General features: G+C 30.6%; 1 pseudogene across 1 annotated transcript; it reads left to right on the plus strand.

The window, feature by feature from the left end:
• The first annotated feature begins 11,106 nt into the window (after window positions 1–11,106).
• Window positions 11,107–16,890, plus strand: LOC143611145 (protein trichome birefringence-like 38; annotated as a pseudogene). Its single transcript, XR_013149719.1, has 6 exons — window positions 11,107–11,614; window positions 12,546–12,717; window positions 15,536–15,711; window positions 15,807–15,965; window positions 16,068–16,078; window positions 16,445–16,890. The product of XR_013149719.1 is annotated as a protein trichome birefringence-like 38 (transcript).
• The last annotated feature ends 558 nt before the right edge of the window (window positions 16,891–17,448 follow it).

Raw genomic sequence — 17,448 nt, forward strand, 5'->3', positions numbered from 1 at the left:
ATAACTTTGTTTTTCAGTAAGATCGGGGTTGCCATTTAAAAAGGGATGGCAGTGCAGCTTGTTGCCCGCATACCTACGTCTCTATTGTAATTGGATCATTTTGTTCAATATATGAAGTGAAAATGTTTTTTCAAATATATATATATATATATATATATATATATATATATATAGGGTTGGGTTATAATAAGAAGTATAGTTTTTGTAGGAATGATGGAAAGTAATCTTGTCCATTGATTTTAAACATGAAGGGTTGAGATTAGTTTAGGTGAAAATCATGTGTGAAAATAAAGGGAATGGTATAAAAAGAATAACACATTTGTTGACTTTCTCTCTCCACATGCAAGGCACATGCCAAATTCCCCCATCATTTTAAAATGTCCATAACTTTTTTTACAACGTTTTTATTGAAAAACAAATTCACCATAATAACGAGTGTCTTTTTATCTTTTATATGAGTACCATATTGTTATATAAAAATTAAAAAAAATTAGTGGGTTTTTTACGTATTTTGTTTTACCAAAATTGTGTTATACAATTGTATTTATTATTGTGTTTTTTTTCTCATAGTGTTTTTTTTCATTGTGTTTTTTACATTGTGCCATACAATTGTGTTTTTTATTGTGTTTTTATCATTGTGTTTTTTTTTCATAGTGTTTTTTTCGTTGTGTTTTTTATATTGTGTTTTTTAAATTGTGTTTTTCATAGTGTTTTTCATTGTGTTGTTTTTGGCGGCCATTTTCCGATGACTTTTTTCGGCGACTTTTCGGTGAATTTTCGGCGATTTTTCCGGCGAAATTTCTTGAATATTGTTTTCCGGTGACTTTCCGACGACTTTTCCGTTGAAATTTTTATAGACTTTTCCGGCGAGGTGGTGGCGGTGGGTGACAGTTGTTGTGGCGGTGGGCGGTGGAGTGGTGGTGGTTGTAGGAGATAAGTGAAGATGTAAGTGGGTTTAATTTAGGTGGGTTTTGAGATTAAAGTGTTAAGACTAAAATACCCTCCTTCCTAGCCTTCTTAGGAAAATCAAACTTCTTATTTGAACCTAACCCTATATATATATAGGGTAAGGATCCAAAGAGAACCATTGACAAATTGAGAACTTTGAGAACCATTTTGGCCCACTAAAAAAACCCTCTAAAAAATATTAAAAAAATTATAAAACAAACAAAACCGAAAATTTTAAAAAGGTAAAAAAACCAAAATTCTTATACTTCATTCCGGTTTCATTAAAAAAAACCAAATTTTTTTTTTCTTTTTAATTCGTATTATACCTATACACATATGTATACTTTCATTTAATCTCTAGTTACGTAATATACACATATGTACATTATCATTTACCTTAAATTTTATACATATGTGTATAGAAAAAAACATGTGTGTACATATTATACATATATGTATAATAAAAAAACCGATTTTTTTTTATTTTTAATTCGTATTATACCTATACACATATGTATACTTTCATTTAATCTCTAGTTATGTAATGTACACATATGTACATTATCATTTACCTTAAATTATACATATGTGTATAGGAAAAAAACATGTGTGTACATATATGTACATATTATACATATATGTATATGTATAATTAGCTAAACCGAGAAATTTTATTTTATTTTTTTTAAGAAACTGGGATGATATATAAGAACTTTGGTTTTTTTACTTTTTTATTTTTGTGTTTTTTTTTGTTTTATGATTTTTTTATTTTTGGGTTTTTTTGTGGTCCAAAATGGTTCTCATAGTTCTCAATTCTCAAAAAGTTCTCACATGATCCTGATCATATATATATATACAAGGTTGTAAAAGTCGTTAGGTGGTCAGCAAGGGAGTCGCGAGTACTCGGGAGTAGTCCGGGATTACTCGGAAAATACCTACGGAGTACTCGGCCGAGGCGGGGAGTACTCGATCTAGGCGGGGAGTACTCGGCCGCCTACTAGGGAGTTTTACAACATTGTGTGTGTGTGTGTGTGTGCATATATATATTATACTTTAGGGGGTGTTTGGTATTGCTTATTTTCACCAACTTATAACTTATTAATTTTTTGAAAAGTAATAAGATGTTTGGAATTGCTTATATTGTGAGAGAAAAAGTTTCATAAGTTACACTTTTGTAAATTATTAACTTAATAAAAAGTTATAACAAGGTAAAATAAGGAATCCCAAACACCCCGTTAATTTACTTTTTGTTTTTTATGTGACAAGACCCGAATAGACTGGAAATATTATATATATAGTGATTGACAAGCGACCTCCAAAGCTTCGGACTCTCGTTCAAAAATTCTGAATTCACCACTATTCATTTGAGATAGTTAAATAATCCCGTCAATTAAGATAGTCAAAGAGTACATGAACGTCTCATTTGGATAGTTATAATCCCGTCAATTAAGATGTACGAGTTCACGGAAACGTCACCGTATGTGACTAAATTCAGTGCAAGACATCATGTTCACACATACGGTTTTAGTTTAGGGAAAGAGAAGATATACGCCAACCATAAGTTCTCACTTTCAAACATATTTTCGATTATTTTACTCGATCGCCACATTGCATTTCCTATCTAAAAATAAAAAAAAAGAAAGAAAACTTTTTGGGTAAAATATTTCCAGCGAAGATTCATTACTCATGTTACAAACACAATAATAGAATCCAGCCAAGGTTCAAATATTTATAAGTCAAACGAGCCATGTGAAACACCTATTTATGTATATTTTATACTAGATTTTATCCCCCGTATTACGGGGGTTGTTTAACATTATTCGTTTTATATTTATATATGTATGTTTGGATTTTAATTTTATTTATTGTAAGAAAGTTAATAATATACTTGAGGTTTGATGATGAAATGGTTTCACAAATAAATGATATGTTATAATCCGGTTTAAAAGCTATCTGGGTTTGGTGATACCCATTACTCGTTTATTTTCTTTATTATAAAATTGTAAATCTTCATTTACAAATAAAGTAATATGATGGTTTGTGAGAATGGTTGTTTTACATTTTTTGTTTTTTAATATTTATTTTTTGGATTTTAATTTTTTTTATTGTAAGAAAGTTAATAATATACTTAGGGTTTGATGAAAAAAGACTTTCATAAATAAATGATATGTTATAACCCGTTTAAAAGCTATCTAGACTTGGTTACCCATGACCCGCTTATGTTTTTTACTATAAAATTGTTTATTAATTATAAATAATATCTTTTTCTTTTTAAATTGGATATTAAATTTTAGTATATTCCTATTTTGTAGGATTTTCATATCAAATAATTGGTAAGATTAATTTTTAATTTAATGAGATGTTATAACCCGTTTAAGAGCTATCTAGTTTTGGTAAGACCCATAACCATGAATTTGGGTTAAATCAATGAGAGGCCTCCATTTAAAAATCAAGAAATCTGGTGGCTTCCATAAAAGGGGGGAGCGACCACATCACGACACATAGGATTTTTGGGCTTTCGTTTATATATATTATAAATATATACTAACTTTTATTATCGTATTACTAGGTTGTTTTACATTATTCGTTTTTAATATTTATATATTTTTTTGAATTTTAATTTTATTTATTGTAAAGAAGTTAATAATAATATACTTAGGATTTGATAATAAAGGGGTTTTACAAATAAATGAGATTTTATAACCCAGTTTAAAATCCATGCCCCCCTTATTTTTTTTACTATAAAATTGTTTCTTAATTATAAATAATATCTTTTTAAAAAAAATCGAATATTATTTTTAGTATATCGCTATTTTATAGATTTTTATATCAAATAATTGGTGAGATTAATTTTTAATTTAATGAGATATTATAACCCGTTTAAAGGCTATCTGGGTTTGGTGAGACCCATACCCGTGAATTTGGGTCAAATGCAAGAGAAGCCGTCATTTACAAGTAAAACAATCTGGTGGCTTGAGATAATGTAGGTAGTAACCAGAGAACGGTTAAAGGTTTCATTTATTTAAGACTAATTTTTATCCTCCGTACTACGGAGGTTGTTTTACGTTTGTCATGTCTACTATTATAAATAATTTTTTTTATTTTAATTTAATTTATTGTAAGGATATTTATAATATACTTGAACATGTTTTAATCCATTTATCCTTGGTTATCTTTACTTATGTATTGAACATTGAATAAATCATATACTTAATTTTTTATATTTGTCCATTTGCGTTTATTTGAGTGTGTTTATTTATATTCGTTTGTGTTTGTTCATATATGTTTATTTATTTTCGTTTACCTTTATTAAATTACTAAGGTATAGCCCATGTAATAAACAGATGGTTAAAAAATACACTAAAATAGTTAAATTTAATTATATACGTAATAACATATCTTATGGATTCATTATATATAAATAATGTTAAATAAAATTTTGTAATTCATAAATATCTAAAAATCTCATTTAATATAATATTTATATGTAACTTTGTTAGTAATTCTACAAATGATAATAGTATTAGTTGGATGCTCTAGTTGAATAACATGTGGAAGAATGGTTTTGTTTTAATAATATAAGTAGATGTTCGTTTATGTTCATGAATCATCTTTTTTTTGAACGACCAACTAAGTAACACCGGGTACTCCGTACGTGGCTCCCATTGGCTAAATGTAGCCCGAGCCGGCCACGAGTCCGGACAGACAGAGCCCCTAGCGGTCCACCTATTGAGGGACTCACCGAATAAAACCCGACCCCCACGCCCGCCAAACGGCACGACAGTGAGGAGCCGGTAAAACCGGGTGAGATCAGGACTCGAACCCTGGCAAGTCAAGGTCATCCCTCATATCTCCCATATAAATTGGTGATAGTGAGGTTTGAACCTCCTACCTCTCATTAGTGAATGAATCATCTACTTTTTTTTTATTGTTCATTTATGTTCGTTTGTTATAATTTAGATATTATTTTGTGAAATGTTTTCTTTTAAGTTAAACATAAAAGAAAACAATCACTAATGTAACTAAATTCATATAGAAAAATTAAATTAGGATTTGATGATGAAATAGTTTCACAAATAATGAGATATTATAACCTGTTTAAGGGCTATCCTGATTTGTTGAGATCCATGATCAGCTTATTTTTTTTACTATAAAATTGTTTCTTAATTATAAATAATATCATCTTTTAAAAATATCAGATATTAATTTTTGGTATATCTAAACCTTGTAAATATTTTATAGGATTTTCATATCAAATATTTGGTGAGATGATTTTTAACTTAATGAGATGCTATAACCTGTTTAAGGGCTATCCGGGTTTTGTGAGACGCATGCCCATAAATTCGGGTCAAACGCATGAGAGACATTCATTTACAAATGAAGCAATTTAATGGCTTGAGAGGGAATAAAAAACAACCAGAAAGCTTTTAGAGGTTTCGTTTATAAATATTTAAGATTTGGTGCTCGTAAATATAAAGATTCTAAAATTAATCTAAATATTCTAATAAAGTAAAATAAATGTTGACACTTGTCATGTTTTGGTTAATTCTTACAATTTTTTCCTTCCAAAAATAATATGCCCTAATATATGTAATAAATCAATAATTATTCACTTTCCTTTTACACTATATTTATATAACATCTATATATTTTTATAAATATAAATATTAACATATTATTTTACTACATATTTCAAAATACTTTGTGAATTTTAAAAATTAACAACAAATCATGTTTCTCAAATGAAAATTGTTTCGGGTTTAGGAACTTAAATTTGATATTATGGGTTAAAAGTTGGTAAATAAATTATTTGGTACAAGTTAACTACATTTAGGTCAAAATTTGTTACGGGTCAAAAATGAAAATTTTGAGTATTTTTAAAAGTTTGAGAATGCAAAATAGATTTATCGTCAAATTTGTTATTGGTTCAAAGTGTTGACTTTAAAATGTCAAAAATGAAAGTTAGAATTTTAAACATGATTCGGGTTTTATATTTATTTTTAAGGGCATTTTTTAAAATAATCAAAAGGTTCAGGATTTAGCAAACTGACTATTTTTCCCTCAACTATTAAAATGTAAGAAAAGATTGCGAACATTTTTGACATACCACCCCATGCCTGTTAATGCTTCCAACTTTTATCAATTTTGAAATATTTATGCTAACATTAATTTCTTTTAATGGTGATCAGAACGTTGTATGGGAAACATGTCATGGAAAACTATGCTCAAATAAAACAAAATATTCACAAAATTGGATGAGTTAACATATTATATTTTGTGTTGTCATTATGACAAAGTAAAGAAGCCTTCTGAAACTTATTAAAAAAAATTTTATGGTGTAGCTCAGAAAAACAAAGCTCTTGAAGAATATCCATTGTTACAATTTAATGTTCTACTTTCATTTAGTGAGTGGTAAATTAATAAATATATCAATAAAGGTAACGCTTCTTTTGTATTTAGGCTGAGTGATTAGAACTACTATCATATGAGAAGCTTTATTTCCAAAATTGATTAAGTCTTTCAATTATACATATATGGCACCGAGAATGAATTTTTCAATAGAAAAAAATATTCTCGGGTACGTTTTTGCACGAACATTTTTTTATTAAGTTCATTTAAAAAACTAATTTTGTGATATAAATAAAATCAATTTATGTACACATTGTATAGATATAAGCATAGATGCAATACATTTTTTTTCATATACGTTATATAATTATTTGTTTTATTTATAATTTTATAATTTGAATTATCTCATATGTGACACGGCCTCTAAAACTAGTTAATAATAATATAACCACTAATCTAACAATCATAATTCTAATTAAATTTAAAAAATTTTAAACATATATGCCTGGCTACGTTGACATTTGTGATGAATTTTGGATTTTTTTATACTGAATAATTCTTCGATTTAAATCTAATTGATGATATATAATCACATGACAAACTAAATATTCGATAGAAGCACGACAAACACTTCTTTTTGTTTTTTTAAATGATGACTTTTTTTTTGTATTTAGACTACAGCACTCTCTAATTTTAGAGTTTGGCTTGGGTGTTTCATCGGGAAATCATACCGCCGACTGCTATTTGACAATCATTGTGTCCCCACAAGAGCATAATTATCTGACGTAATATAGGGTGGGACGAAAACCCGGGTGGACCCAGGGTTCGAACTAACAACCTTTACACAAGGCCCAGCTCAAATCCTTCATTGCCAATATCGATCCAAAAGTGACACAAGTGGGATTTGAACTTGAGTCTTTATTGGAGAACCCAAACCTCCTACCACTATGCCACAAATGAGAATTGAAAGGATTAATTGATGTATATGTTGATTAGTTAATTTACTTTTATAATTAACTAATCTCCCTCCCTCATTTGTTTTCTCTGCTAGTCCTAACTACGGCATGCATGTTGGTTAAAATATGAAAAAATAATAAAAGATTCTGTAGGTAGAAAATATTCCTAGAACATGCAAACACAGATGCGCACATGTGGCATAGAGGCAATCAAATAAATATTATAAGAACCGCATATAATTATAAACCACAAAATAAAAAACTTCGATCGGTAGTTCACTACCACAACAGATGAAATGAATTATGTCCAAAAGAATTATGCCGAGAATAAAATGGAGAGGAGTGTGGTTATTAGGTGTTTAATCGTAATCAAATATGCCATCGACTAAATCGAGCGCCATACTGACAACCCAGCCTCACCCCTGAACTCGAAACATGTTCCTTTACCATCTCCCATTTGTCATGTGATGTTATAATACAAGCTAGGAGTATAACAATTTCCACAATTAAAAAGCACCTATCCAAAGAGGAGGTGAGATCGAACACCTATATGAAAATAAATCATATGTTTGCATACGCACATAAAACAAATAAGCACATACATGCACATGTGTACCACACATCCAAACAACAAATTACGTCACATGTACATGAGTACATGATGGAATGGGTTTGGAATGGTGTTTAACATGTTTAAGTGATTTAACTTTATGGGTTTGTGAGTGTTTATATGTGTGGAATTGAATAACTATGAGAAATCAATAACCGTAAAGATTGGACGTGATTCGGAGGATACAAATGGATTGAAAATGAAGGTAATGAAAGATGATATAATAGAGGGTTGAATTACAAAGACATGATCGCAAACGGGGAGGAAAACAAAGTTGGAATGAAGATTTTATGAAGAAAGCTAAGACTGTAGCTTACGGCATGGTTGTAGCTTACGCCATCAAATACCTTTTGGTAGAACTTCAGGCATGTAGCTTATGGCTACGTACGCCATACACACGACGAGATTTTTTGTTAGATACCAAAAAATTTGGGTTTTTGAGGACACTTCCATTCCAGTCGACTTGGGACGAATTACGGTGAAAAGGTCTTCCACTATTCCAAAGCATCCAATTCATCTACAATCATCAATCATGCAATTTAACATCAATATCAATTCATATGAATATTTCTTTTTTTTACTAAATATAAGTTTTATACTTTTTGTTATTTCTAACTATTATGGTTTATTATATTTGTTTATATATAAATACATACTTTTTTTTATTTTTTTTAAATATTTTTTTCGAAACCAGAGCTTTTATTAAAAACTGTGTATTTATTTATTTGAATACTTTTATTTGTACTTTTTATAGCTGTAGTGTTTTTTTTTTTTGTATATTTTTTACTTTTCAAATGACGAAGGGTTTTTGAAAATCTGTTTATTAATTTAATTCTTGGTTTGTATTTTTTTTCGAACAACTAAATTTTTGTACTCTGTAGAGTGTGAAACAATTATTCACATATTAATCACATTGCAAGTCCATAAAAATGGGAATGATGTCTTGGTTTGTATTTATTAAAAATGCACACTTGCATAAAAGCGTTAGTTTTGAAAAAAATTATATTTAATAAAAAGTATATAGATATTTATATATAAACAAATATAAGAAACCATAATACTAAAAAATAACAAAAAGTATAAAACTTAATTTTGATAGAAAACCCAAAAATTCATATGAATTAAAAGTTTGTGAAAAATATAAAAAACTGATAGGTTAATAGGTTAAAAGTCTCTCAAAGTTGTATTAACTAACGATTAGTGGATGAAGTTAATAGGTTGGACTAAAACTGATAGTTAATTAAGACTATTATACCATAAAAACCTAAAATAACTATTAGACAAAAATTGATAATTTTAAAAAACCACGTAAAATCAAAGTTTTCTTTTTCTAATATTTGATTACTAAGACAATTGTTAAAAATGAATATACTACTATTTAGCCGATATATTTGCATGCATTATTATATCAACCATACTTGTAATATCATTATGATATAGCTAGTGGCAAATAGTAAATTTTGCTTGATGTTTTCTTCTAGTAATTCTTTCCATGTATTGTTTTATGATGTTATATCTAGTATTTGCTATTGTCTTTCAGTAATTCATTCTATATGTTGTTTTATGATGTTGTATCTTATACGTATTACGCTTTTATGACTTTTCATATATATTAGTGGCAACTTCACTAGCACAGTAGCGCAATATATTTTTCTACAAAGTGATGGTTGAGTATTAGTTCAATATATTATTTGACTACTTTTATTTAGTCTGTAGTTAGAATTTTATAAAGCCGATAGTCTCATTGGAAATAACATATCTTTCTTTTAGGATAGAGGATGGTCTGCTTACATGTCATCCTTTTCAAAACATATCAATACCTTTGTTATGAATAAGATATTTATTAGGAATGATTGTTGTAGATCTACCTAGCTAGTGGTCTCATTGGATGTTGTTTGCTCGCATAAATAAAGTAGTGTGCTAAAATCCATTGAAATGCAGTTAGCTAGATTTCATATATTGTAAAAGAAAGTTAAAACAAAAAATTAACAAAAAATACATATATAAGATAAAGATATGATATATAAATATTGAAGTTGGTTGTCGTTGGTTTCTATTGGTCCATTTGAAGGCGTCTGATTTGTTAAATGATTTTTGTTTTTGTATTTTTTTTGTGCAAACTGTGTGTGTGTTTTTAAATGGTTTCTTTTATATTGTAAGAAGCCGACTGAATTCGCGTCGGCTCTTTTCTGTAACGATCAATTTTAACGACCGAATAAACATTTTAAATATTTAACTTTTTTTATATGTTAATTTGACGTATTTACCTTTTGAATTTAATATGTAAAGAAAATAAACGATATCAACTGAATTCGTGTCGACCCACCGCTTCATAAAGAAGGAATTCACCGCAACGCGCACATGAAAATCACTAGTTATAATTAAAATATTATCTCAGTGAGATAACATGTGGTCGAATGTAAGGACCGTTAAAACGCATGTTTCTTAAATACTAAATTATTAACATATATTTATTATATACCAACACATCTTATATGTTTTTAATTCTAAGATATTTATTAGGAATGATTGTTGTAGATCTACCTAGCTAGTGGTCTCATAGGATGTTGTTTGCTCGCATAAATAAAGTAGTGTGCTAAAATCCATTGAAATGCAAAGTTAGCTAGATTTCATATATTGTAAAAGAAAGTTAAAACAAAAAATTAACAAAAAATACATATATAAGATAAAGATATGATATATAAATATTGAAGTTGGTTGTCGTTGGTTTCTATTGGTCCATTTGAAGCCGTCTGATTTGTTAAATGATTTTTGTTTTTTGTATTTTTTTTTGTGCAAACTGTGTGTGTGTTTTTAAATGGTTTCTTTTATATTGTAAGAAGCCGACTGAATTCGCGTCGGCTCTTTTCTGTAACGTTCAATTTTAACGACCGAATAAACATTTTGAATATTTAACTTTTTTTATATGTTAATTTGACGTATTTACCTTTTGAATTTAATATGTAAAGAAAATAAACGATATCAACTGAATTCGTGTCGACCCACCGCTTCATAAAGAAGGAATTCACCGCAACGCGCACATGAAAATCACTAGTTATAATTAAAATATTATCTCAGTGAGATAACATGTGGTCGAATGTAAGGACCGTTAAAACGCATGTTTCTTAAATACTAAATTATTAACATATATTTATTATATACCAACACATCTTATATGTTTTTAATTCTAAATAAAACTTTTCTAATGATAATGCTTAAAACATTATTGTTTTTTCTTTCGTATATAAAATGAATGATGGGTGATGGCATGAGAGACCAAGTAGCATAAAGACAGCTTTTTCTACACATAGTTTCTCAAACCAAAATCCAATAAAGATATGGGTTTTGGGTACCAAAGCAAGATCTTTCTTCTTCTTCTTCTTCTTCTTCTTCTTCTTCTTCTTCTTCTCCTTCATGTGCAGCTTTTGGTGGTTCTAACATTGGCTGAAACAGAAGTAGTGTCATTATCAACATTTAGCAAGAGTAGCAGTAATATTAGTGTAAGTGGTTCCTTGAGGGGAAGAAGAGTTGTAAGGGGATCAAGAACAAGACCAAGACCAAGACCAAGAGGAAGAGGGCTGCTAGGGTGTGATTTGTACAAAGGAAGATGGGTTCAAGACACTTCATATCCACTTTATGTAACTTCAACCTGTCCCTTCATTGATTCTGAGTTTGATTGCCTTAAACATGGTCGCTCAGACACTCAGTATCTTAAGTATGCTTGGAAACCAGATACTTGTGACCTCCCAAGGTACATTCTCTCTCTCTCTCTCTCTCTCTCTCTCTCTCCCTGATTCAAGGGTTTTGGGCAATGAACAAGAAAGAGATAATGTTAACATAATATAATCAATACTTGATCAAACATGTAACTTTTGAAAAGAAAGAACATATAGATAAGACTACACCCATGTGTGTTTGGTCAAGTGTCATAAAAAATTTTATAACCTCTGAAAAAACCAAGCTAATGAGCCCATGGTCCCTTGATCTCATATGACCAATATCTTCTCTTATGTTGATTGGCACAAGAGGTAATTAGGGCTCGAGCCTAGAGTTCATGACATCTAGACTCGTGGACCCGAGTTTTCGGCTCCAAACTGGAATTGATTTACACAAGTTATACATATTTATTGAACATTAAAAGGAAAGGAATTATAAGAAGTGACACTTTTGCAATAAATATAACTCCTCTTTATGTTCTCTTAGTTCTCAAGACAAAATAATTGCACCTTCCAATCAAATAATTTCAATAGATTTCACATATTTTATTGATTTTTCCATAACTTCACATATATGCTACTTATATTTTTCTAAAACATAGTATGAGCCCTTTATACATGTTATTTACTATTTGAGTAACACTGATTCATTAAATACTTTCAAGCATCACATCAGTAAAAAATACATGGGTGTATGACTGTTGGATCGCGACTCGGCCCGAAAGAAAACATAGGTGCATCAAAACTATGACATTTTCATAATTTCTTTTATCGGCCAAAGATAAAATATATAACCACAAATCTCAGCTAAAAAAACTTAGCCAAGATAACAAAATTAACAAGAAGTTGATTTTTAACCACTCGGTCCAACTAATTTTAAATTTAACGTCTCTTCTTGAAATACTTTAAACATAGTAAGTTTATTATTTTTTCTAATTTTAATTGAATGATGATGGATGAATGTAGATTTAATGGGGTGGATTTGTTAAACAAATGGAGAGGAAAAAAGGTTATGTTTGTGGGTGACTCACTGAGTCTAAATCAGTGGGAATCGTTGGCTTGTTTGCTTCATGCGTCGGTGCCCAATTCCAAAACCACTTTACTGCATAGAGACATTCTTACTACCCTCGCTTTTCAGGTTCGTTTTCGTTTATTTATTCTTTTTAGGGAATTTTTATATGCTTTATTTATTTTTTTTACTTTTTGTCTCATGCATTAATAGTAAATAATTAAATATACCAGCCTATCCAATTATTAAGGTGATTGTTTAATAATACTTTATGATAATGTGACCTGCAAAAGGCTAACAAGTTTTTAAAGTGTATAATAATAAAAATTATTATTTTGTTTTTTTATTTTATATTAAACAAGTTGCATGTACCAAATCAACCACTAACCGGACCCCACGGCTCCGACGGGCCCAAAAGCCCCACCGTCGGTAACAAAAGGCGTAGGAAGTTGGAGGAGTGGTCCGTGGTGGTTTGGGCAGGTCAAACTATATGGACAAACTTGAAATTGTTGGTATTTGAGTCCTTTTGACACGTCTCTTTCTTGTCATCCTCATAAAACCTTTAACAATGAGTTTATAAAACTTAAATAAATTTGAAGTAATTCTAGTAAGAATTATATGTCATTAACTAAATAATATAATTAATTAATTATTAAATAATTTTAATGAGGCTAGCCAAGGTAGTCGATGTCTTAACGAACCATCATGAGCTAGCTCGGGTAGTCAGGAGGTTTTCCATAAAGTTTTTTTCTTAACAGTTCATGAATTTGATTTTCACAAATGCATGTCACTTGCTGGGAGAACACCATTGAAAGAACAGTTGATGTATAAGTTCCTATTTGAGGACATGACTGCCTGTCGGACTAACTCCATTAATAATAATAATAATAATAATAATAATATCCGTCTTAACAGATTTGGAGAATTTAAATGTATGATCTTCTGGATTACGACCTTCAGAAAATATAATTTCTTACTTAATTCTTTTCTAACTTAGATTCTTGTTAGTCATTTTTTTTTTCAAATTTTTTGTAAAATATTTACTCTATTTTATCTATTCCTGCATCCATCTTAAATAAAACTTTAGTACTTTATATCAGAAAACTAATTTGAAGTAACTCTTTGATAATAGGTCTTCTGAATTATAAGAATAAGATTAAAAAAATATGATTTTTTTTTAATTTATTTATAAATTCTTCACTTGGATATAATCTATTTTGTATTTTTCTTTCAACAAGTGATTAAAATTATTTATATATAGTAGAAACTAAAAAGTAATTCCTGTGACGGAGCCAATGAACTAGTGGTGGAAGAGACTTGGTGTTTCATGTGAACCAGGTTTGATTCCTGCTCTCGGCATTACTAGACGAGTATGTGGTTTTCACTAGTTGGATCATTGAATTGAAGGAGTTTTATCTAACCGCACTGTCATGCCTTCGGGCGAGTGTTCACGGGCGTTGGCCTTAGGTGAGGGCTTTTCCTGGATCGAAAAACGAGTGTATCCCGATTTGATGAATTTAGCCAGTAACACATTTGAAGGATTCGTTGCCCATTAAAATAAAAAATTCTTGTGATGGAAGTCTATTAAGTTATTATTTGTTTTAAGAGAATTATAATAGACTGGTAATTGTTTCAGAAGAAACGAAACAAAATAGCCGAATAGTAATTAATTTATGAATCATGGTATTTATATATATTTTTAAACTAGGTTTTTCTGTATTAAATAATGTAATAATATCTATCCAATCATAGCACCAAGGTGTTTGCAAAAGGTGAATGAACAACCTTACCCCGTGAATCACAGGTTTCCACAACGTGAGATGTAGCCAGATAATATGAACCTAAAGTTTCACGAGCATGTTCCCAATGTGGAAAGTGATAAGATAGTGCGACAAAAAGTGATTCCGTTCATAGTGATTATGTGTCAAGGAGAGGTGTACTTTTGGATTTTAGTAATGAGGAACATCACATGTGACCAACCTCAAAACAATGTCAAAACTACTTGCAAACACTAAAACAAACATACAAACAAATACCCTCAAAAACATAAAAGTTGTAAAATATTTGCAACACATTGTTATTTATTTAATAAAGGGCAGGTACCTTAGCCATGCCATGTTAAAATGGTATCCATCAAATAGGAGTTGGCAAAACAACCTGGTTCCGGATCAGACTCGGGTACCTGCCCGGAATCGGATCTGGTCCTACCAGACCCGCAGGTATGAACCAGGTTCGTTTCCTCATAATAATCGTACCCGAACCCTCGGAACCAGTTTCATCTCTACTCGGTCAAAATCCGGACTTGACCCGGCGAAAACCAGATAAAAACTAGGTAAACCCGTTCAAAACCCGACCATAGCCGAAACTGGTTCCTACCAGACCTGGTTCTTGACTTTTGTTGACAATACCCGAAACCAGTTCCTACCCCGTTCCTATTCTTGAAAATGCCCCATTTGTTCATCTCTAAACATAAATATTTAGGGTCCAAGTCTTATTTTAGTCAAATGATGTAGATTTAGGAAAAGATTTATGTAAAAGTGTGTGTGAGCTTAAGGTTAGGATATGCACTCACATGAATCAAACACAACCAAAAAAAGCAATAAACGAACACGAGAATTTAAAATGGTTCGGTTTAGACCGACCTACATCCACGGGTAGCATGTAGGTATTCTTTATTAAATGTCATGTGACAAAGATTACAATTACATAACGTGAAATATATAAAGACTAAACTAAAGTTGCAACTTACTAAACAAGAAATTTCAAACAAGTTGGACTTAGGACAGACCGTCCCACACCCATCTCCTCCATTTTTTTTTTAATTTCAACTAATACCCAGGCTAAACAAAGGCCTATGAATCCAACACTTATTGTTAAAATAAAAATATTTATGTATTTTGATACTTTATCAAACTTTAACTAATGTTTATAATGCGCTTAAACATAGGATTACAATGCGACGATATACTTGTACCGAACTCCATATTTGATAGACATCGTGAAACAAAGCATTGGAAGGGTTTTGTGTTTGGATTCGATTAATGGAGGCGATACATGGAAAGATATGGATGTGCTCGTTTTCAACTCGTGGCATTGGTGGACCCACACTGGCGATATGCAGCCGTATGTTCATATCTTAGTATTCAAATATATTTATGTATATAGATTATACCAGTGGATTATATGATATAAAACATTGTGGTCAATTAATGTAACAGATTCGATTACATACAAGACGGGTCGACTATCTCAAAAGATATGGATCGCCTAGCCGCATACTACAAGGGTATGTCGACTTGGGGAAAATGGGTCGACCTTAATGTGAACCCATCAAAAACCAAAGTGTTTTTTCAAGGAATATCACCTACACATTACATGTAAGTATATCTCACATACATGCTTATGAATCCTTTAAACCGGTTGTATATATGTTTTGTAACATACAAAAATCTAATCGGCTGTTTTTTGAACCAAACTAGGGGAAAGGAACGTCCATGAATGATAAATCGTAGATCGAACCGCCGAATCGGAAAAATTGGGTGCGTCGGTAAAAAAAAACATGCTTTTTGGGGGAGAGATACTATTTCAGCAATCGAGTCACAGGGGCGGAGGGGATCCGTATATGTTGTTCAGGTCGATTAGAAGGTGCAGAAATAGCTAGAACTGAATGCGAAAATTATGGAAAAACATCTAGTAATGCCGCACCACCCAGGGTGCGAGCCACCCGAGAAGCAAGCTATTACAGCGGTAATCCAGGACATACTCATCCTGGAGCTTATGCTCTCCTCTGGGGAGGGGGTTTTTCTAGAGAGAGGTAAGTCGAAAGAATACCTATGGTTAAAAAGACAAATCCTAGGCTAATCACACGATAACTCCAATAATCCAATTGTTTAAGAAAATAATTATTATGGAGAATTACACCCAATTGAAGGATCATCATACCCAGCTGGTTTACCCGAAGCTCAAGTGGTTTTGAACAAGGTTTTAAGTAGCATAAAGAAACCGGTAACGTTGCTTGATATAACAACGTTGTCTCAATTGAGGAAAGATGCACATCCATCGTCCTATAGTGACAGAGGTGTCGATTGTAGCCATTGGTGTGTTCCTGGCTTACCCGATACATGGAACCAACTCATGTACGCCTCATTCCTCAACTGATAAATCATTTAACCTTCAATATAGACGATTTATTATTATACACAATGAATACAAATTAAATGGAGATTTGTAATATGGTTCATTTGTAAAGCTTATGGACAAGATTCGTAATGGAGTGAAATAAAGCTTAAAAAGAAGGGCTGTTGTGGCATTTGTAGTTGTTTTCTTACACAATGTAGAATATTTGGATACTTCAAAAGTATGTACGTGGAAATGTGAATTGTGGATGAAAAATAAACTCAAAATTGACAAGAACACTTCCCTAAATATCAAGGACATGTGAAGAATTCGAGCATGGGACCGAATATGCATTAAGAAAAAAAATTGCGGCTTAGGTAATACTCAATCATATTACCCAAAATCAGATACCCATTTACCCTAACTGTATGTCGGAAATTTTGTATTTTAATTGTCTTTCTCATTTAACCATTGACCATTGTCTAGTAATGTTTCGTTCTAATAGTTTCATTTTGTATAAATAACCTTTTTTTTCTGTGATATGTACTAAATAATCTAATAAATATTTATATTTATAGAAATTAGCTCATCTTTCTTTTCTTTTCTTTTTATTTCTGAGTTTTTTCATCATGAAATTTACATGTTTTAGATATTTTAATATTTTATATTGTTGATAATATGTATGTAATGTTGTGGGTTGTAAAATATAACACGTGTAAAACTTAAAATAAAAAAAATAAATAA

The sequence above is a fragment of the Bidens hawaiensis genome, unplaced genomic scaffold, assembly GCF_021521415.1.
Source record: "Bidens hawaiensis isolate Kalapana, Puna unplaced genomic scaffold, B.hawaiensis_p1.1 tig00029621_1, whole genome shotgun sequence".
Lineage (NCBI taxonomy): Eukaryota > Viridiplantae > Streptophyta > Magnoliopsida > Asterales > Asteraceae > Bidens > Bidens hawaiensis.